Consider the following 23,307-nt stretch of genomic DNA (forward strand, 5'->3'; position numbering starts at 1 on the left):
ATTATCGGCCGATAAATGCGTTAAAATGTAATATCGGAAATTATCTGAATCGTTTTTTTTATTATCGGTATCAATTTTTTTTTTTTTTTTTTTTTTTAATTAAATCAACATAAAAAACACAAGTCTGCAAGGGATACAGTCCGAAGCACACATGATTGTGAGTGCTGCTGGTCCACTAATAGTACTAGTACTAAACTTTAACAGTTAATTTGACTAATTTTCATTAATTACTAGTTTCTATGTAACTGTTTTTATATTGTTTTACTTTCTTTTTTATTCAAGAAAATGTTTTTAATTTATTTATCTTATTTTATAATTTTTTTTTTAAAAGTACCTTATCTTCACCATACCTGGTTGTCCAAATTAGGCATAATAATGTGTTAATTCCACGACTGTATATATCTGTTGATATCGGTATCGGTATCGGTAATTAAAGAGTTTGACAATATCGGATATCGGCAAAAAGCCATTATCGGACATCCCTAATAAAAAGTGTTTCTCGCCTTCCTGTCGGTCATTTTTTCTTAATCAGCAGGGGCCGTATTTATCAAAAGTCTTAGAATTACTCCTAAGAAGTCTGCTAAGAGTTAACTTATGAGTAAAGAAATTATTCGCTGAAAGCTGCACTTAAAAGTTAGTTATCAAGCGTCTTACTCACACTTTCAGCGAAGTGTAGGACTGAATCTTAAGTGTCACACTCAGAGCTGAATTATGACATTACTATGTGACGTAAACGGAATTTTAGGTGACGTCATTTCTGTGTCCATAGAAATGACCAATCCCGGAAGGGAATCCCTTGTCTTAGAATGAAGAAATATCTTAGAAATATTTAAGTGGACAATGGGAGTGTATATTTTGACAATAAACTACAAAATAATACAAAACAAACAATATTGGCAATGAATCAAAAATAAATGTTTCCTTTTCTTTCCAATTCATTTTCCCAGTAGCGAGATATCAAAGCATTGTGATGACCTTTAGTTCTGCTGTGAAAGCTCTGCTGCGTGATGTTGCTGATAAGATGACGCCCCTTATTAAATCTGTGACAAAAATAATACCTGCTCTGTCTAAACGATACCGTTTGATCAGCTGCTCGTCATCAAACAAAGCCAGGACATCCTTCCGCTCCCTGAACGTTCGCGCACGTCTCTCTCGCCTCAGTGCCATCCCCCGCTGGCAACTCCTAACCACTTAGGACACCTCTGAAGGTCTCTTCAATATCGTGGAGAGTAGGAGTGATTCTTAGACTTAAGAAAGTTGATAAATAGCTTTTATTCTTAAATTTGAGAGTAGGACTAAATTTCGCAAATTCTCAGGACTTAAAGGGGAACATTATCACAATTTCAGAAGGGTTAAAACCATTAAAAATCAGTTCCCAGTGGCTTACTATATTTTTCGAAGTTTTTTTCAAAATGTTACCCATCACGCAATATCCCTAAAAAAAGCTTCAAAGTGTCTGATTTTAACCATCGTTATAAACACCCGTCCATTTTCCTGTGACGTCACATAGTGAAGCCAACACAAACAAACATGGCGTAAAGAACAGCAAGCTATAGCGACATTAGCTCGGATTCAGACTCGGATTTCAGCGGTTTAAGCGATTCAACAGATTACGAATGTATTGAGACGGATGGTTGTAGTGTGGAGGCAGGTAGCGAAAACGAAATTGAAGAAGAAACTGAAGCTATTGAGCCATATCGGTTTGAACCGTATGCAAGCGAAACCGACGAAAACGACACGACAGCCAGCGACACGGGAGAAAGCGAGGACAAATTTGGCGATCGCCTTCTAACCAACGATTGGTATGTGTTTGTTTGGCATTAAAGGAAACTAACAACTATGAACTAGGTTTACAGCATATGAAATACATTTGGCAACAACATGCACTTTGAGAGTGCAGACAGCCCAATTTTCATCAATTAATATATTCTGTAGACATTAGGGCTGCAGCTAACGATTATTTTTCTATCGATTAATCTATAGATTATTTTTTTCGATTAATCGGTTAATCTATAGATTATTTTTTTTCGATTAATCTATAGATTATTTTTCCTTTTACCGATTTTTTTTTTTATTTAAAATGAAGAGGAAAAAATAAATGTAGGCCAGTTTTTTCAAAAGGCATGGCTTTTATTTCCAAAAAAAAAAGTATGTCCACTAGTCAGTCAACATTGACAACAACATGACAAAATATTCTGTAACAATGTAAACATTTAAAACTTTTAACATTTAACAAAATTAAAAGTAGCTTATTTGCTTTTTAATGTGCAAATATAAAAGTAAACATCCAGTGCAAATCTTAATATTCTGGAATAGTATAAGCATTTCAAAAGTAAAAGTATTGCTTATTTTGCTTTAAAATGTGCAAAAATAAAGATAAACATCCAATACAAAAAAGTGCAAAACGGAAATATTCTGTAACAAGTGTAAACATTTCAACAAAAGTAAAAGTATTGCTTATTTGCTAAAATGTGCAAAAATAAAGCTAAACATCCAATACAAAAAAGTGTACAGTGTAAACATTTCAACAAAAGTAAAAGTATTGCTTATTTTGCTTAATAACACAACAATGATAGTATGATTAAAGTGAAAGTTAATTGTTCGTTTGTACATAGTATATGTAACTGTTAATGTTGTAAAAGGTATTTGCACAACTAATTAACGTTAGCGTTTGTGACACGTCTTGTGCCGTGGGGTTCTTTCAGGACCGACAGACTGAACGCCAGACGGCTTTGCCAGGTTTACAATCTTTTAATTTTACACAAAGTCTTTTCTCTTCCAACTGCGCGGATCGCGCACCTGGGCACGATTGCGGCGTCGCTCCCGGCGCGCCCCGCCTCGCCGCTCGCTCGCCGCCGCCGCCTCTCCACAGCGTTAAAGAGGAGCGCGTCTTTGTAAACACTGAACAGGCACGCCAAACGCGCCTCTCAGAGCGAAACGGTGCTTTAGTTTATGAATTTACAACGCAGATACAAATGACACATTCATGTTTTTGTGTAATAATGACAACGTATACGCACGCGGACGATTGACTTGTTGATGGTGATGGCAAGAACGCTGTCGGGGGTTTTCTTTTCAAATGTTCGTTCATAGCCGTTGTGCTGCTATGATAGGCCATTTCCGCTCGACACAGTGTGCATACAACAACATTATTAGGCCATTTATTGAAATACTCCCACACTTTTGACGACTTTTGGCGTGCTTTTTTCCCCTCGCTCGCATCGTCTGCTTTGCGCTCCGCCATGACAGTAAAGTAGTGTGACGTAAATATGCGACGCGCCGACGCACAAAAACGGCGTCGACATATTTACGTAACCGATGACGTCGACTACGTCGACGCGTCGTTTCAGCCTTAGTAGACATACCATCATCCGCGCTCTTTTCCTGAAAGCTGATCTGTCCAGTTTTGGAGTTGATGTCAGCAGGCCAGGGAAGCTAGGGTCGATATTCATCTCTTGATCATCTTCGCTGGCATAAGGGACGGTGTGAGCCAAGACATCCAGAGGGTTTAGCTCGCTCGTCTGCGGGAACAAACTGCCGCCATTGCTTGCCGTGCTACCGAGGTCCTTTGTCCCTGAATTGCTCACACACTCCGGCAGATTCAATGGGGGTCTGGCGGCAGATTTCTTTGACTTTATCGTTGGAAATGCATCTGCTTTGAGTGTCGCAGGATATCCACACATTCTTGCCATCTCTGTCGTAGCATAGCTTTCGTCGGTAAAGTGTGCGGAACAAACGTCCAATTTCTTGCCACTTTCGCATCTTTGGGCCACTGGTGCAACTTGAATCCGTCCCTGTTCGTGTTGTTACACCCTCCGACAACACACCGACGAGGCATGATGTCTCCAAGGTACGGAAAACAGTCGAAAAAATGGAAAATAACAGAACTGATTTGACTCGGTGTTTGAGAAAATGGCGGATTGCTTCCCGATGTGACGTCACGTTGTGACGTCATCGCTCCGAGAGCGAATATTAGAAAGGCGTTTAATTCGCCAAAATTCACCCATTTAGAGTTCGGAAATCGGTTAAAAAAATATATGGTCTTTTTTCTGCAACATCAAGGTATATATTGACGCTTACATAGGTCTGGTGATAATGTTCCCCTTTAAGTGTAAAATGGCACTCTAAGACGCTTGATAAATACGGCCCCAGATCTCACAAGGTGCCGTGAATGTCAATCAAGTGACCAAAGTACCTATTTTTTAGGTCTATTTTTTTAATGCCTGATTGGCGATGGACTGATACACCCTCCGCCATCGATCGGTAGCTCGTGATAGACGTAATAGGCACCCCTGACCCATGGTAACATAAGCTCGCTGGTGGTGTTCTGGTCATATGTTTTTGTTAATGTTACCAATTATCTAAATTAAAAAAACAAACAGCATTAAATAGTAATTCTGTAATGGTGACACTGTAGATTCCAGTGTGCGTGTGTACTTTTGTGAGCACCAAGGGTTGAGCAATAATAGATTCATTGTACCGTACACTTTACTGTACAATACACTGATTCTATTACTCTTTTGTCCATATGTAGACAAAGCATTGTTTATACACGCACTGTATCAGTTCCCCCATTATGTTGAATTCTGAAAGTTGACTCAATAGTGTCATTTTCTGTTCGAACTGATTTTTTTGAGCACAGTCTTTCAATAAAAACTTTAAAAATAATGATTTAGTAGAGCTGGGCCAATTAGACGATATCAATATACAGTGCGATACATGTAATCGATAGCAATAAAAAATGCATTTGATCAAAAAAGAGATAATATATACTGTGTATATATATATATATATATATATATATATATATATATATATACATTATATACTTTGGTCGCGGTCTGTGACCTAGGAAAACAGGAAGAGATCAGTGAGCAATGGGAGGGCTGCAGAGAGAGCAAATAAATTGCCAATAAAACAGGAAGAGTCAATTCGACAGTATGGTATTTTTTGTTTCGTTTTTGTTTTTTCCCCCAAACGGACAATAGTCCTTCATCCGTCCCCTATTTGGATACACGGGAAACAACAGGCAAAAACTAAAGTGCAAGACAGTATCAATACACACTAAAACATGCTGGATTTTTTTGATAACCCAATTTATGAGTTGCTAGCGTTGGGTTAAATTTTGGAGTTATTTTTATGAAGAGCAATCCATTTAAGGGGTTATAAGGGTATTATTTTACCTCAATTTCTGGGTTTTTTAAAATGATGAACCATTTTTGGGTTGTTTTTTAACGAGTAACGCATTTTTGGGTAGAAAGCTTTTTTTTTTAAATTAAAACCTAACTTTTTTCTTGAAGGGATTTTTATTAAGTATTATCTCATTAACGTTATTTATAATCACCCAATATTGAGTTAGCATAACTCAACGTTTGGGTTGAATAATTCAACCCAATAGTTTGGTTGGGAATAACCCAACATTAAGTTATCATAACTCAACTTTTTGGTTAAACAATTCAACGCAAAATTTGGGTTGAAAAAAATTAACCTAAAATGTTGAGTTAAAATAACTCAAATAAGGGGTTAGTCCTTTTCTGAACCAGCAGTTGGGTTAAAATTGGGTTATTTTTTTAAACCCAACATTTTTTTAGTGTGTACAATAACTAAATATATAACAAATGTGCCACTTTAAAATAATAATTTGTTCCGATAATATTTAAATAATTACTGCATAACATAACTTAAGTTACATAATTAAATAAGAATAACAGACCAAATTAAATGCTGCACATCACTTCCTGGCAGAGAAAAACCTGCAAAAATTACTCTTCTCAAGTTGCTCACATTTTACACTATTTTGTCACACTTTACAGCAGAGGTGTCAAACATACGGCCCGAGGGCCGGCTCAGTCCTGCGAACAGGTTTTATCCGGCCCGCGGGATGAGTTTGCTAAGTTTAAAAATAAACCTGAAATTTTTGAATGAAAGAAAATAGCTGTTCTAAATGTGTCCACTGGATGTCGCAATAGCAATTATTTGTATCTTTGTAGATGATGTACAAAATAAAACACATGATGTTAGTACACCAGTCGAGGAAAATGATCAAACTACATAAATAACATACTGTAATTTGATTTTTATATACTTTTTTTATATTGATAGATTGGAAATAAACACCAATGAGTTGACTGATGAACATTATCACATCATTAATTCAGAAAATACAAATAACGACATGTTAGTACACCAGTCGAGGAAAATGATCAAACTACATAAATAACACTGTAATTTGATTTTTATATACTTTTTTTATATTGATAGATTGGAAATAAACACCAATGAGTTGACTGATGAACATTATCACATTATTAATTCAGAAAATACAAATAACGACAAAAAGAATATATACTATGCAATAGTATGTATGCAATTGTAAATAAACAACAACGTTATGATTTCTACAATTTCAGAATGTGCTTGTTCTATTTTTAAACAAAGAAAACAATCTGAAGTTGTCTTTATTTTTAAGTTATCCTGCCGTGATTTTACCAGTCCACTTGGGAGTAGATTTTTCTCCATGTGGCCCCCCCATCTAAAATGAGTTTGACACCCCTGCTTTACAACATTTCTTACGTATTCTTTACTTTTGCACCTACTTTAAAGAGGTTGTTCATTTTTTGTGTGATTTTTTGAGAATTTAGTTTATATAAATTACTTTTCCACGGTTTCCTTTATACCTTCGCTGAGGGGATTATAACCAGAGGAAGGTTATATTAAAAAATAATATCGTGAAAGTTTAATGGTTTTTTTTTCATTTTCCATATTTTCTGAAGGTCACAAAAACACATCAATAATGGTCGATATCGACCGAGTTCAAAACAACTGATATCGTGATACAGTTTTCGGGCCATATCGCCTGATCCATAACTGCCAACAGATACATCAAAAAAGCTTTCATTCGGTGAACATTAGCATCAGAACTTCCTTGTAAAGTCCTTGTTTTCAACAACAACAACAAAAAATGTATTCAACTTGAGTAAGACACAAAGGTGAATATAATTAACACGACTGTTGGGTTGAAAGTAGATCAAACAGGAAAGTTGAGTTCAGGCGCCAAGCAGGGCGAACATTCAAAGTACACACGAACACGCAACTTTCAAAAGAAGACAGGGAACAATAACAATATGTACACTTACTTTGTTTTCTTTCCACGATGGAAACGAGAACGAGGAAAACACGACAGTCTTCAGTGTGTTGCGTGGACTACTCAAGTGTGTGTGTGTGTGTGTGTCCCGAGAAAAGTTCATGCAACTGATGGGTCGTTGGTAAACGATGCGACTTTTAAAACCGGGTCTTCTGGTTCACGAGTCGCCATTTTTTTCCTCGTCTTTTGTTCCCTTAAAGCCGCACGAAACTTACAAATAATACCCAGTCATATTGGACCTCGTTGTCTATGTGACAATTGTCTTTATTTTTTGGATTTGATCATTTATTATCTGTGACTAAATGTTCCATATGTAGCCATATATTTTATAGAAGTATATTTTGTATTTTCACGTGAATTTTGGCGATGAGTCAGCAACGACAACATCAACAATAAGACAAGCTGCAATTGAGGGCTGGAAACAAACGAGTCTCTTAGCAGAAACGAAATCCCCATGAATCGTTCCCACCTCCTTTTGGGCTGACTTGGCACATTTAACCCATTCCTGTCCACTTACTGGTTTGTTTGTTTTTTGTATAAAAATCAAGACACTTTTCTTGTTAAAGGTTTTATTCATGTGTGTAAATAAGTGTACGACATTGGATATAAATACATATGCACTTCCATTTATATTTTTCAAAACAATAATACTGTACAATCAATTAATTCCCCTCTGACGTCACGTAGGGGGGGCAGAAAATAATCGATACAACTATTTTTACCAAGTTCAATATTACAGCAGGATATTTTCAATGTATAGAGCAACCAACTCAAGCTCAAATGATCAAATTGAATATGAAAAACTGACGTGTACAGTAGACATTTATTTTTGTAAGTTTCCTGACAGAGTTGAAGCATAAGCAGCCTAACATTAATAATATACAACAATACTACAATATCTCACCACACCATCGTAGCTTCATTTGTATATGTGTGTATTTATGTATCAAAGGCTTTATATATATATATATACATATATATTTACATATATATTTACATATATACATACACACATATGTACACATATACACACATACAAATATATATATATATATATATATATATATATATATATATATATATATATATATATATATATATACACATACAAATATATATATATATATACACACATACAAATATATATATATATATATACATATATATATATATATACATACATATATATATATATATACATATACATATATATATATATATACATATACAGGTAAAAGCCAGTAAATTAGAATATTTTGAAAAACTTGATTTATTTCAGTAATTGCATTCAAAAGGTGTAACTTGTACATTATATTTATTCATTGCACACAGACTGATGCATTCAAATGTTTATTTCATTTAATTTTGATGATTTGAAGTGACAACAAATGAAAATCCAAAATTCCGTGTGTCACAAAATTAGAATATTACTTAAGGCTAATACAAAAAAGGGATTTTTAGAAATGTTGGCCAACTGAAAAGTATGAAAATGAAAAATATGAGCATGTGCAATACTCAATACTTGGTTGGAGCTCCTTTTGCCTCAATTACTGCGTTAATGCGGCGTGGCATGGAGTCGATGAGTTTCTGGCACTGCTCAGGTGTTATGAGAGCCCAGGTTGCTCTGATAGTGGCCTTCAACTCTTCTGCGTTTTTGGGTCTGGCATTCTGCATCTTCCTTTTCACAATACCCCACAGATTTTCTATGGGGCTAAGGTCAGGGGAGTTGGCGGGCCAATTTAGAACAGAAATACCATGGTCCGTAAACCAGGCACAGGTAGATTTTGCGCTGTGTGCAGGCGCCAAGTCCTGTTGGAACTTGAAATCTCCATCTCCATAGAGCAGGTCAGCAGCAGGAAGCATGAAGTGCTCTAAAACTTGCTGGTAGATGGCTGCGTTGACCCTGGATCTCAGGAAACAGAGTGGACCGACACCAGCAGATGACATGGCACCCCAAACCATCACTGATGGTGGAAACTTTACACTAGACTTCAGGCAACGTGGATCCTGTGCCTCTCCTGTCTTCCTCCAGACTCTGGGACCTCGATTTCCAAAGGAAATGCAAAATGTGCATGGTTGGGTGATGGTTTGGGGTGCCATGTCATCTGCTGGTGTCGGTCCACTCTGTTTCCTGAGATCCAGGGTCAACACAGCCGTCTACCAGCAAGTTTTAGAGCACTTCATGCTTCCTGCTGCTGACCTGCTCTATGGAGATGGAGATTTCAAGTTCCAACAGGACTTGGCGCCTGCACACAGCGCAAAATCTACCCGTGCCTGGTTTACGGACCATGGTATTTCTGTTCTAAATTGGCCCGCCAACTCCCCTGACCTTAGCCCCATAGAAAATCTGTGGGGTATTGTGAAAAGGAAGATGCAGAATGCCAGACCCAAAAACGCAGAAGAGTTGAAGGCCACTATCAGAGCAACCTGGGCTCTCATAACACCTGAGCAGTGCCAGAAACTCATCGACTCCATGCCACGCCGCATTAACGCAGTAATTGAGGCAAAAGGAGCTCCAACCAAGTATTGAGTATTGCACATGCTCATATTTTTCATTTTCATACTTTTCAGTTGGCCAACATTTCTAAAAATCCCTTTTTTGTATTAGCCTCAAGTAATATTCTAATTTTGTGACACACGGAATTTTAGATTTTCATTTGTTGCCACTTCAAATCATCAAAATTAAATGAAATAAACATTTGAATGCATCAGTCTGTGTGCAATGAATAAATATAATGTACAAGTTACACCTTTTGAATGCAATTACTGAAATAAATCAAGTTTTTCAAAATATTCTAATTTACTGGCTTTTACCTGTATATGTATTATACCTGTGCAACAAATCCAGTCGTGAAAATTCCTTGCTCCTAAATATTCCAAAGTCAACTTTATTATAAGAAAAGTGAAGAGTTTGGGAACAACAGCAACTCAGCCACCAAGTGGTAGACAACGTAAACTGACAGAGAGGGGTCAGCGGATGCTGAAGCGCATAGTGCAAAGACTTTCTGCACAGTCAGTTGCTACAGAGCTCCAAACTTCATGTGACCTTCCAATTAGCCCACGTACAGTACGCAGAGAGCTTCATGGAATGGGTTTCCATGGCCGAGCAGCTGCATCTAAGCCATACATCACCAAGTCCAATGCAAAGCGTGGGATGCAGTGGTGTAAAGCACGTCGCCATTGGAGTCTAGAGCAGTGGAGACGCCTTCTCTGGACTGATGAATCACGCTTTTCCATCTGGCAATCTGATGGACCAGTCTGGGTTTGGAGGTTGCCAGGAGAACGCTACATTTCGGACTGCATTGTGCCGAGTGTGAATTTTGGTGGAGGAGGAATTGTGGTGTGGGGTTGTTTTTCAGGAGTTGGGCTTGGCCCCTTAGTTCCAGTGAAAGGAACTTTGAACGCTCCAGGATACCAAAACATTTTGGATAATTCCATGGGATGGCACTTCAAGTTCATATGTGAGTAAAGGCAGGTGGCCAAATACTTTTGGCAATATAGTGTATAACAGCCCCTGTCTTTCTCTCTCTTTGGTCTGGGGGATTTTACTTTTTCAAACCTTTATTATTGTAGCAAAATGGATGTTAACGTTAAGGATTCCGGATCGTTTGTGAGGGCACCATAGTGGCTTCTGTGTGTGTGTGTTTGCTTTTAAATAGAAAGTCCAGCCATCACTACTTTGTATTCATATTGTGTTTGAAGTCTACAAACCATTATTCATATTTACATCGTTTCTCACGGGGAACTCCGCCTCACTTTACAAACTTTTCGATTTACAAACCACATAATTAAGTTCGTACAACAAGGTTCCACTGTTTGGTTTCGAGTCATGTGTGTTTTTCTACAAAATTAAAGGCAAGTATGCTGTGAGTCGGCACACTTTGGAGCTTTTTTGCCCCCAATTGTGCCAAACAATTCCATCTTTCCCTCCTGACACATAAAACGAAGCCTGTTTAAGTCCTGGGAACGTAAGGTAAGGTCATGTTCTAACATGCAGGTTCAGACAAACACACATAACAAAAGCTTACGTTACATAACAACTCTTGGTGTAAACATGTCAGAACAAGGTCAAAGTTTTGATGAAAGGATTTCACGGGCTCACATTTGTTGCTGGCTATTGTCCAAGTGAGAAAGTGACACTCACAAAAGGACTTTTGAAGTCCGTAATCACACAATTAAGTATTTTGGGGCGGATCAAAGTCTTTGAAGGTTTCTCACCAGGAGGAATACGTGAGGAGGGACAATTGCAAGGAGAGAATTGATAACCTGCCCCAGGAGGTTAGGAAATCTTTGCCATTGGTTTGTAATTTTTTAGTCTTAGTTTGCAACTTAACTCAAAAAAGTTATGGGTGGATTTTTATGAAACTTTCAGGAAATGTCTGAGGAGTGATTACATCTCGTGGCTGATCCGGATCATCGTTATGGAGTCAAAACCCGTAGTGTTGGGCGAGAATGTTTTTTTTCCTTTTGGTTGGGGACCCTTTGGAACTGTGTGAAAGGGGTGGCACTTTCGTGACTTCTGCGGTGCTTTTTTTGTGAACTTCTGGATCCGCCTCCCGAGAGCCTTTTGGTCATGGAGACCAGCTGCTGGGTCTCTGCCACACCAGAGTCCGTTTGGAGAGATTGGAGGAGATGCGGATGAAGAGACAGGGCTGCGGAGCTGGCGCTGAGCGCCGGGACGGACAAGCTTTCGCAGTGTCTCGGCAGGAATCGGACACCTCGGTTTCCTTGGACGTATCGGATTGAGCTGCAAGAGGTTCCTGTGTCTGGTGCCACAGGAACCTCTTGCAGCTCAACCCGTCAAAGACCAAGGAGCTGGTCATTGACGGATTGAGCTGCAAGAGGTTCCTGTGTCTGGTACCACAGGAACCTCTTGCAGCTCAATCCGTCAAAGACCAAGGAGCTGGTCATTGACTTTGGGAGGTCGAGTCCAAAGTCACAACCTATTGTGATCGAGGGAGTCGAGGTAGAGACCGTGGACTCATTCAAGTACCTCGGCGTGTGGGTGGACAATAAGCTGGACTGGACTGTTAACACGGACCACTTGTTCAGGAAAGGACAGAGCAGGCTGTACTTCCCGAGGAGGCTGCGCTCCTTCAACATTTGCAAAAAACTCTTGTGGATGTACTACCAGTCTGTGGTTGCCAGTGTTCTGTTCTACATGATAGTGTGCTGGGGGGAGCAGTACATCTAAGAAGGACAACTCCAGACTGGAGAAACTGATCAGGCGGGTCGGCTCTACGATAGGAAAATAAAACTGGATTCACTGGTGACGGTGGCAGAGAAGAGGACTGTGGAAAAACTAGTGAGCATCCTGGATGATGCCAGTCACCCTCTGCATAGCGTTATCAGTAGCCAGAGGTGCCTGTTCAGTGCGAGACTGCTTCATCCCAAGTGCAGGACTAATAAACTAAAAACTCCTTTGTCCCACACGCCGTCAGACTGTACAACTCCTCTCTGGGGGCGAGGGTGTACTAGGATGACATGGGATGCAAAACAATAACAATACTGAAATAAACTAACAAAAACCAGTGCAATACATTTTCATAACATGGTCACTACTGCCCAGTTTCTCTTGTTATATTCTTATTTTTACTGTTATACTTTTATTCTTATTGTTGCTTTTTATTTGTATTCTTATTGTTATATTTTCTATCTTCTTTCCATTTATACCCCCGTTATTTACTTTTTAATTTTTAAATTCGATCTCAATTCTGTACACTGCTGCTGGAATTTTAATTTTCCTGAGGGAACTCTCCTGAAGTACTCAATGAAGTACCATCCATCCATCCATCCATCCTTGCTCATGCATGCGGACTGGACACAGGCCGAGAGTTGGCAGGCGACCGAGGGTGAAGTCGCTCTTTTGGTTGCTTTGTTGGGTCTGCTCCCCCCACCCCAGCAGACAAGGGCATGGAACACCGCAGAGGCCACCACAGTGTATATGTTTGTTGTTGTTGTTGTTGTTTTACTTTTGTGGCTGTGTGTAGAAGTGGCTGGTTGCATCAGCTCTGCTTTTTTATGTCTTTAATGTCCTTTTATGTTCTTTGATGTTTCCCTCTTACACACATGTTAATGTGTACTATGGCTATGAGGCTTTTTTTTTCTTTGGCCTCAGTCTGGACCCCCTCTCCAGGGGACCAGGCTTAGACTGAATATCCCCCACTGTAGAATTTATATTTTGTGTTCATCTGGCCATATTTATACAAACCCCGTTTCCATATGAGTTGGGAAATTGTGTTAGATGTAAATATAAACGGAATACAATGATTTGCAAATCATTTTCAACCCATATTCAATTGAATATGCTACAAAGACAACATATTTGATGTTCAAACTCATAAACTTTTTTTTTTTTTTTTTCAAATAATCATTAACTTTAGAATTTGATGCCAACAACACGTGACAAAGAAGTTGGGAAAGGTGGCAATTAATACTGATAAAGTTGAGGAATGCTCATCAAACACTTATTTGGAACATCCCACAGGTGAACAGGCAAATTGGGAACAGGTGGGTGCCATGATTGGGTATAAAAGTAGATTCCATGAAATTCACAAACAAGGATGGGGTGAGGGTCACCACTTTGTCAAGAAATGCGTGAACAAATTGTTGAACAGTTTAAGAAAAACCTTTCTCAACCAGCTATTGCAAGGAATTTAGAGATTTCACCATCTACGGTCCGTAATATCACCAAAGGGTTCAGAAAATCTGGAGAAATCACTGCACGTAAGCAGTTAAGCCCGTGACCTTCGATCCCTCAGGCTGTACTGCATCAACAAGCGACGACAGTGTGTAAAGGATATCACCACATGGGCTCAGGAACACTTCAGAAACCCACTGTCAGTAACTACAGTTGGTCGCTACATCTGTAAGTGCAAGTTGTTGAACAACTTAAGCTGTACATCAAACAAGAATGGGAAAGAATTCCACCTGAGAAACTTAAAAAATGTGTCTTCTCAGTTCCCAAACGTTTACTGAGTGTTGTTAAAAGGAAAGGCCATGTAAGACAGTGGTGAACATGCCCTTTCCCAACTACTTTGGCACGTGTTGCAGCCATGAAATTCTAAGTTACCGGTAATTATTATTTGCAAAAAAATAAATAAAGTTTATGAGTTTGAACATCAAATATCTTGTCTTTGTAGCATATTCAATTGAATATGGGTTGAAAAGGATTTGCAAATAATTGTATTCCGTTTATATTTACATCTAACACAATTTCCCAACTCATATGGAAACAGGGTTTGCACTTAAAAAAGGTTCATTTAGAACCGAAGATTTTTAGAATATGCTTAAAAAAACATCACCCCCCCACCCCCCAAAAAAAGTGTGTTGTGGTGGAGCCGCAATACTAGCAGCGTGATGTGGCGAGGACAGACTGTATCGTGATACCAGTACTATCGATACGATCATTTTGTTTAAAAGCTGTCCCTATGACAACTGAAAGTATTTTATCGACATTATTTACTGTCAATTCAGTTAATTCCTTCCTTTCTTTTAATTGCATGCATCTGCAAAGCACTTTGAATTGCCTCAGGTATGAATTGTGGCCTACAAATAAACTTCACTGGCCTATTTGGAGCAGGAGTTACAATCTGGAGCAAAACAAAAAACACATCCGACTTTGGAAGTCGTCAAAATAAACAAAGATTCTTTATTTGAAACTAAATAGTGGAAATAACAATGACAATTTGCTTTGAGGTACAAGATAGTAGCACAAACAGTATATACATAAAAACACAATGCTACAACTTTTGACCTGGTGTGCTATTTAGCGCTGTGCAATCTTAAAGGCCTACTGAAACCCACTACTACCGACCACGCAGTCTGATAGTTTATATATCAATGATGAAATTTTAACATCGCAACACATGCCAATACGGCCGGGTTAGCTTACTAAAGTGCAATTTTGAATTTCGCGCAAAATATCCTGCTGAAAACGTCTCGGTATGATGACGTCAGCGCGTGACGTCACGGATTGTAGAGGACATTTTGGGACAGCATGGTGGCCAACTATTAAGTCGTCAGTTTTCATCGCAAAATTCCACAGTATTCTGGACATCTGTGTTGGTGAATCTTTTGCAATTTGTTCAATGAACAATGGAGACAGCAAAGAAGAAAGCTGTAGGAGGGAAGCGGTGTATTGCGGCCGACTGTAGCAACACAAACACAGCCGGTGTTTCATTGTTTACATTCCCGGAAGATGACAGTCAATCTTTACCATTGGCCTGTGGAGAACTGGGACAACAGAGACTCTTACCAGGAGGACTTTGAGTTGGATACGCAGACGCGGTACCGTGAGTACGCATGCAGCTGCGGCTTCCAAACATTTGATCGCTTGCCCGTACGTGCGTGCCGCTGTGTGCATGTCACATACGTAACTTTGGGGACATATATGTGCTGTATGAACTTTGGGGAGGTGAACGGTACTTTGGGCTGTGGGATTGAGTGTGTTGTGCAGGTGTTTGAGTTGTATTGGCGGGTTATATGGACGGGAGGGGGGAGGTGTTTGTTATGCGGGATTAATTTGTGGCATATAAAATATAAGCCTGGTTGTGATGTGGCTAATAGAGTATGTATATGTCTTGTGTTTATTTACTGTTTTAGTCATTCCCAGCTGAATATCAGGTCCCACCCGCCTCTCACAGCATCTTCCCTATCTGAATCGCTCCCACTGCCCTCTAGTCCTTCACTCTCACTTTCCTCATCTACAAATCTTTCATCCTCGTTCAAATTAATGGGGAAATCGTCGCTTTCTCGGTCCGAATCGCTCTCGCTGCTGGTGGCCATGATTGTAAACAATGTGCGGATGTGAGGAGCTCCACAACCTGTGACGTCACGCTACTCGTCTGCTACTTCCAGTACAGGCAAGGCTTTTTTATCAGCGAACAAAAGTTGCGAACTTTATCGTCGATGTTCTCTACTAAATCCTTTCAGCAAAAATATGGCAATATCGCGAAATGATCAAGTATGGCACATAGAATGGACCTGCTATCCCCGTTTAAATAAGAAAATCGCATTTCAGTAGGCCTTTAAGTATCAAACTACCCCGAAACTCAATTAACTAACATCCATGTTGGAGTAACTTTGATAGATTGATCGGCTCTACAGTGCATCCGCAAAGTATTCACTTTTTCTACATTTTATTATGTTACAGTCTTAATTTAATTCATTTTTGTCCTCAAAATTATACACACAATACCCCATAATGACAATGTGAATATATATATTTTTTTTTTTTTCAATTTTGCAGTCTTATTCAAACTAAACAACTAAAAAAGTCACATGTACATAAATATGCAGAGCCTTTGCTCAATACTTTGTTGATGCACCTTTGACAGCAATATCAGCCTCAAGTATTTTCGAATACGATGCCACAAGCTTGGCACACCTATTTGGGCAGTTTTAGTCCATTCCTCTTTGCAACACCTCTCAAGCTCCATCAGGTTGGATGGGAAGAGTTGTTTTTTTTATCCAGGATGTCTCTGTACATTGCTGCATTCATCTTAGTGTGGTCAGGGAGGTGACCAAGAACCCGACGGTCACTCTGTCAGAACTACAGCATTCCTCTGTCCAGAAGGACAACCATCTCTGCAGCAATCCTCCAATCAGGCCTGGATGGTTGAGTGACCAAATGGAAGCCATTTTTTCCGTAATGCGCCTGCATGTCTCATCAGACCACATCACTTTGTTTCTCATGGTCCGAGGGTCCAAGATTGAAGTCTTCGGCGTGAATTCCAGGCATCATTAATGAAGGAAACCAGGTCCCAGGGCGGGGCCCGGGGGCAGGTTTAAGGGGGGAGGAGTATATTTATAGCTAGAATTCACTGAAATTCAACTATTTCTTATATATATATATATATATATATATATATATATATATAAATAAAATAAATACTTGACTTTCAGTTAATTCTAGCTATGTATATATATATATATATATATGTATGTGTGGGGAAAAAAAATCACAAGACTATTTCATCTCTACAGGCCTGTTTCATGAGGGGGGTACCCTCAATCGTCAGGAGATTGAGGGTACCCCCCTCATGAAACAGGCCTGTAGAGATGAAATAGTCTTGTGATTTTTTTTCCCCACACATACATATATTGCGCTCTACTACGGTATCGAGCACTATTTTTTGGATAACCTTATTAAGACATATATATATATATATATATATATATATATATATATATATATATATATATGTATTTTATTATAAATAAATATATACATATAAATAAAATAAATACTTGAATTTCAGTGTTCATTTATTGACACATATACACACATAACACTCCTCTCTACTCGTTGTTGTATTTGAAAGTGCAATGCTTTGCAGCCAGTAGCACAGCCTTTGAAGGAGCATAGGTATGGGCAGTGTAATATTCTGGGTTGGAGTCAATAATCAGGCGAGGTGATGAAGTTACGTCTCTTTACTTCATACTTCAGAACCAACTCCCACACTTGCCCATGACAAATTTGTGTTTTGTTTTAAAGATGTGATATTTGCATTTACACTATATGAACAAAAATTTGAAAAGGAATTTGACCTTTGCAACCTCATTATACTATTGGCTAAGTTTTATATTCATAAATGTAAGTTTCTCAATACCCGACCTGTTTTTTGTGCCTTTAAAAAAAGATTTAGAACTCTACATTAAAACACGCTCTACCTCTAACAACCAAAAAGCTGCGAAAACGATGATGCTGTGCTCCAAATTTGGATTATTTACGGAACTTGTGTGAGCCTATGGCTTTGCACTTTGTTATATATATATATATATATATATATATATATATATATATATATATATATATATATATATATATATTGCATTCTTCTTTTTTCATACTTGCCAACCTTGAGACCTCCGATTTCGGGAGGGGGGGGCGTGGTTAAGAGGGGAAGAGTATATTTACAGCTAGAATTCACCAAGTCAAGTATTTTATGTATGTATATATATATATATATATATATATATATATATATATATATATATTTATACACACACATATATATATATATATATATATATATATATAAGAAATACTTGACTTTCAGTGAATTCTAGCTATAAATATATATTTCTTTTATTATATATATATATATATATATATATATAAATAAGAGAAATACTTGAATTTCAGTGTTCATTTATTTACACATTAACACACATAACAATCATCTACTCATTGTTGAGTTAAGGGTTGAATTGTCCATCCTTGTTCTATTCTCTGTCACTATTTTTCGAACTGATGATGCATTGCTGTGTGGCACGCACAAAAGTGCCTTCATCAAATGCACTAGATGGCAGTATTGTCCTGTTTAAGAGTGTCACAACATTGCTGTTTACGGCAGACGAACTGCTTTACGGTAGAGGAAAACACGTCACTTAGGTCCGCATGGAGCTGGAGTGGGCGCGACCTCCAGCTCCGCCTGAATTTCGGGAGATTTTCGGGAGAAAATTTGTCCCGGGAGGTTTTCGCGAGAGGAGCTGAATTTCGGGAGTCTCCCGGAAAATCCGGGAGGGTTGGCAAGTATGTCTTCATTGCTTTATTGAGTTTACAACCCCCTGCCGCTGTTTTGTACTGTTTTTGTACTGTTTCTGTACTTCTTTGATTATTTTTTTTTTTGATTGTATGTAAATGTTGAATGTTATAAATAAAGGTTTTGAAAAAATAAATAAAAAAAGACTCCCACACTTGCCGTCAGGGTGCGCAATACAACGTAAACCGTTGGCCAACCAAAAAGTAACCACAGAACACTATAGTGTTCTGTGGTTACTTTTTGGTTGGCTAAGCGGACGTGACGAAAGGCTGTCCTCACTCAGGTCCGCACGGACCCGGAGGGGGCGTGCCTTAAGTCCGGCTGGAAATCGGGAGAAATTCGGGAGAATGGTTGTCCCGGGAGATTTTCGGGAGAGGCACTGAAATTCGGGAGGGTTGGCAAGTATGGGCACCGCTCATCACCAGGCCATTACCATCCCTACAGTAAACAATGGTGGTGGCAGCATCATGGTGTGGGGATGGGTTTCCACTGACAGTAAAATAGCAACTAATCAGGAAAGAGGGAAAGGCGAATGTACAGACACATCCTGGATGAAAATCAACGCTTCTCATCCAACCTGATGGATGGAGCTTGGGAGGTGCTGTAAAGAGGAATGGGAGAAACTAGGTGTGTCAAGCTTGTGGCATCGCATTCAAAAAGATGGCCAAAGGTGCATCAACAAAGTATTAAGCAAAGGCTCTGCATGTGATTTTGTAGTTTTAATAAATAAGCCAAAAAAAAAAAAAAATGTTTTCACATTTTCATTATGGGGTGTGTAGAATTTTGTGGACAAAATTATTTCAGGCTTTAAGATAAAATGTGGAAAAAGTGAATACTCTGCAGATACACTTTATGTCCAAAAATAGATCAGCTTCCCAGATCTTTGAGCATTTCAAAAGGTCGATGATTTGAGGCCTCTCGCGTAGCCGGGAAAACGGAATGGCCAATAATTAGCATGCTCGAAGCAGTAGCAGTGTGCCGCATGTAATTAAACATGATAAACACTACTTTACGCCACAGCATCAGACCTCACCCATGTGTTCCCTGTGTGAAGTGAAGACTCACCCAAGTAACAAGCACGACTCGCCGCTGCCAACCCAGCAATCACTCAGACCTCAGGACTACTCCCATCTGGGGCGGGACTCAGGGACCACCTTTGGAGGAGGCCCAGCGCACGGTGCTGGATCGGCTACGCTCCTACTTCTATTTGCACAAGGAAAAGTACAAGCTGACAAGAGTTCAAATGGGAGGTAGAATTGTACCAGATGTTTCCGAGTGACGCGAAACTGACAACCACCTATTTCCTGTCGTAGGAGTGATCCGATTGTACTCGTCTTGAGATGTTCGTATCCGTCTGGTGGGTTTATGCGTTGCTACACACACTCTGCTATTTCTGCACTGCTGAATTATTACAAAACCCAAAACCAGCGAAGTTGTCACGTTGTGTAAATGGTAAATAAAAACAGAATACAATGATTTGCAAATCCTTTTCAACTTATATTCAATTGAATAGACTGCAAAGACGAGGTATTTAACATTCGAACTGGTAAGCTTTGTTATTTTTTGCAAATATTAGCTCATTTGGAATCTGATGCCTGCGACGTGTTTCAAAAAAGCTGGCACAAGTGGCAAAAATGACTGAGAAAGTTGAGGAATGCTCATCAAACACTTATTTGGAACATCCCACAGGTGAACAGGCTAATTGGGTGCCATGATTGGGTATAAAAGCAGCTTCCGTGGAATGCTCAGTCATTCACAAACAAGGATGGGGCGAGGGTCACCACCTTGTGATGAACCAACAGTTAAAGAACAAAATTTCTCAACGAGCTCTTGCAAGGAATTCAGGGATTTCACCATCTACGGTCTGTAATATCATCAAAAGGTTCAGAGAATCTGGAGAAATCACTGCAAGTAAGCGATGATATTACGGACCTTTGATCCCTCAGGAGGTACTGCATCAATAAGCGACATCAGTGTGTAAAGGATATCACCACATGGGCACAGGAACACTTCAGAAAACCACTGTCAGTAACTACAGTTGGTCGCTACATCTGTAAGTGCAAGTTAAAACTCGACTAGGCATGGCGTAGTGGGTAGAGCAACCGTGCCAGAAACCTGAGGGTTGCAGGTTCGCTCCCTGCCTCTTACCATCCAATAATCGCTGCCGTTGTGTCCTTGGGCGGGACACTTCACCCTTTGCCCTTGGTGCCACTCACACCGGTGAATTGAATGATGAATGATAGGTGGTGGTCGGAGGGGCCGTTGGCGCAAATTGCAGCCACGCTTCTGTCAGACTACCCCAGGGCAGCTGTGGCTATGAAAGTAGCTTACCACCACCAGGTGTGAATGATTGATGGGTTCTACATGTAAAGCGACTTTCGGTACTTAGAAAAGCGCTATATAAATCCCAGTTATTATTATTATTATTACTATGCAAAGCCAAAGCCATTTATTTATAACACCCGGAAACGCTGCCGGTTTCCCTGGGCCCGAGCTCATCTAAGATGGACTGATGCAAAGTGGAAAAGTGTTCTGTGGTCTGACGAGTCCACATTTCAAATTGTTTTTGGAAACTGTGGACATAGTGTCCTCCGGACCAAAGAGGAAAAGAACCATCCGGACTGTAATAGGTGTAAAGTTCAAAAGCCAGCCTCTGTGATGGTATGGGGGTGTATTAGTGCCCAAGGCATGGGTAACTTACACATCTGTGAAGGCACCAATAATGCTGAAAGGTACATACAGGTTTTGGAGCAACATATATTGCCATTCAAGCAACATTGTCATGGACGCCCCTGCTTATTTCAGCAAGACAATGCCGTGCCACGTGGTAGAACACTGTGGCTTCATAAAAAAAAAAAAAGAGTAAAATAGCGCGGGTACTAGACTGGCCTGCTTGTAGTCCAGACCTGTCTCCCATTGAAAATGTGTGGAGCGTCAAATACGGCAACGGAGATCCCGGACTGTTGAACAACTTTAGTTGTACATCAAGCAAGAATGGGAAAGAATTCCATCTGAAAATCTTAAAAAATTGATCTCCTCAGTTCCCAAACATTTACTGAGTGTTGTTAAAAGGAAAGGCCATGTAACACAGTGGTAAAAATGCCCCTGTGACAACTTTTTTGCAATGTGTTGCTGCCATTAAATTCTAAGTTAATGATTATTTGCAAAAAAATTTATTAAGGGTTAGGGTTAACCCTAACCCTAACTCATTAAATATCTTGTCTTTGCAGTCTATTCAATTGAATATAAGTTAAAAAGGATTTGCAAATCAGTGCATTCTGTTTTTATTTACCATTTACACAATTTGCCAACTTCACTGGTGTTGAGTGTTGTACATGCATGACATTAAAACACGAAAGAGTTGCTTAAATAGGTACAAAATCACGCTGCACAAGAAAAAAAATGCTTGATCTAATACTGAACACCTTGTGCGCAAGAACACCATGTGTACTTTTATGAACATCCTAAAAGCATCAATATGCAGTGTTGGCGACTGTTAGAAACATTTGTTAAGGCAAGACGACAGACATGGCGTTATAGAAAATCTGCTACATCACTCATGAAGAACCAGTATAGTTGTGTTCGCGCAAAACGAGGACCGGCTTTTACCACTGAAGGCCAAAACTACCATGCTGAAAAAACAAACTACTGTACAAAACATCGACCGTTCACTTTGGTTGCATTGAATGAAAATGTTGGGCAGTTTAAATGTGCTATTTTTGAAAGACATCAACAGAAAACACCGTCACTTATTTGTATGCTATAACCTCCAGTGTGCTAACCAGTTGGCTTTGGCAAACATAAATACACGCCACAATAAATTACAGCACACACTCTTGGTCCTTAAGTGCATGTGAGGCGGTGTCAAGATGTAGCGTTCACAAATTTAAATGTACAGTACAGGCCAAACGTTTGGACACGCCTTCTCATTCAATGTGTTGTCTTTATTTTCATGACTATTTACATTGTAGATTGTCACTGAAGGCATCAACACTATCCATCCATCCATCCATTTTCTACCGCTTATTCCCTTCGGGGTCGCGGGGGGCGCTGGAGCCTATCTCAGCTACAATCGGGCGGAAGGCGGGGTACACCCTGGACAAGTCGCCACCTCATCGCAGGGCCAACACAGATAGACAGACAACATTCACACTCATCGCACTAAAAAAGGTTGGAACTAGGGTAAGAAAAAAACAGGAATTGCTGGAATTTTGTTGAACGTGGAAAAATAGTTGTTTGAATTTCCAGGGTGAATTGAATGTGTTGATGTTGGAATGGGTTGAATAGGTTGAAAAATGTGGGAATTGTGGAAGTTTGAAAAATGGCCAATTCATTTTGGATGGGGAAAATGTCCCTAAAAACGGGGCATTCCAGGAAATCCGGGAATTTTTTTTTTTTTTTAGAATTGTTGAAGTAGTGCACACAATTCCCGAACAGGCTGAATATTTTGAAGTTGAAACGGTTTAAATTAGATGAAAAATGTAGGAGTTGTGGAATTTTGAAAAATGTCCCATGGGAAATTCATAAAAATGTGGCAATTCCAGGAAAAGTGGGAATTTTTTGGAAAATGGTAAAAAACTTGTTCTGAATGAGTTGAAATGGTTGTTGTTTCAA

At 39.3% G+C, this 23,307-nt stretch overlaps 1 protein-coding gene across 1 annotated transcript in view; it reads right to left on the reverse strand.

The window, feature by feature from the left end:
* Positions 1-7,245, reverse strand: part of cd82b (CD82 molecule b) — a 67,337-nt gene extending 60,092 nt beyond the window's left edge. The window contains exon 1 of the mRNA XM_061970301.2: positions 7,137-7,245. The gene's annotated coding sequence lies outside the window, so the exon portion shown is untranslated. The remainder of the gene's footprint in view (positions 1-7,136) is intronic.
* Between the last annotated feature and the right edge of the window lie 16,062 nt (positions 7,246-23,307).

Source organism: Nerophis lumbriciformis, linkage group LG10, assembly GCF_033978685.3.
Source record: "Nerophis lumbriciformis linkage group LG10, RoL_Nlum_v2.1, whole genome shotgun sequence".
Lineage (NCBI taxonomy): Eukaryota > Metazoa > Chordata > Actinopteri > Syngnathiformes > Syngnathidae > Nerophis > Nerophis lumbriciformis.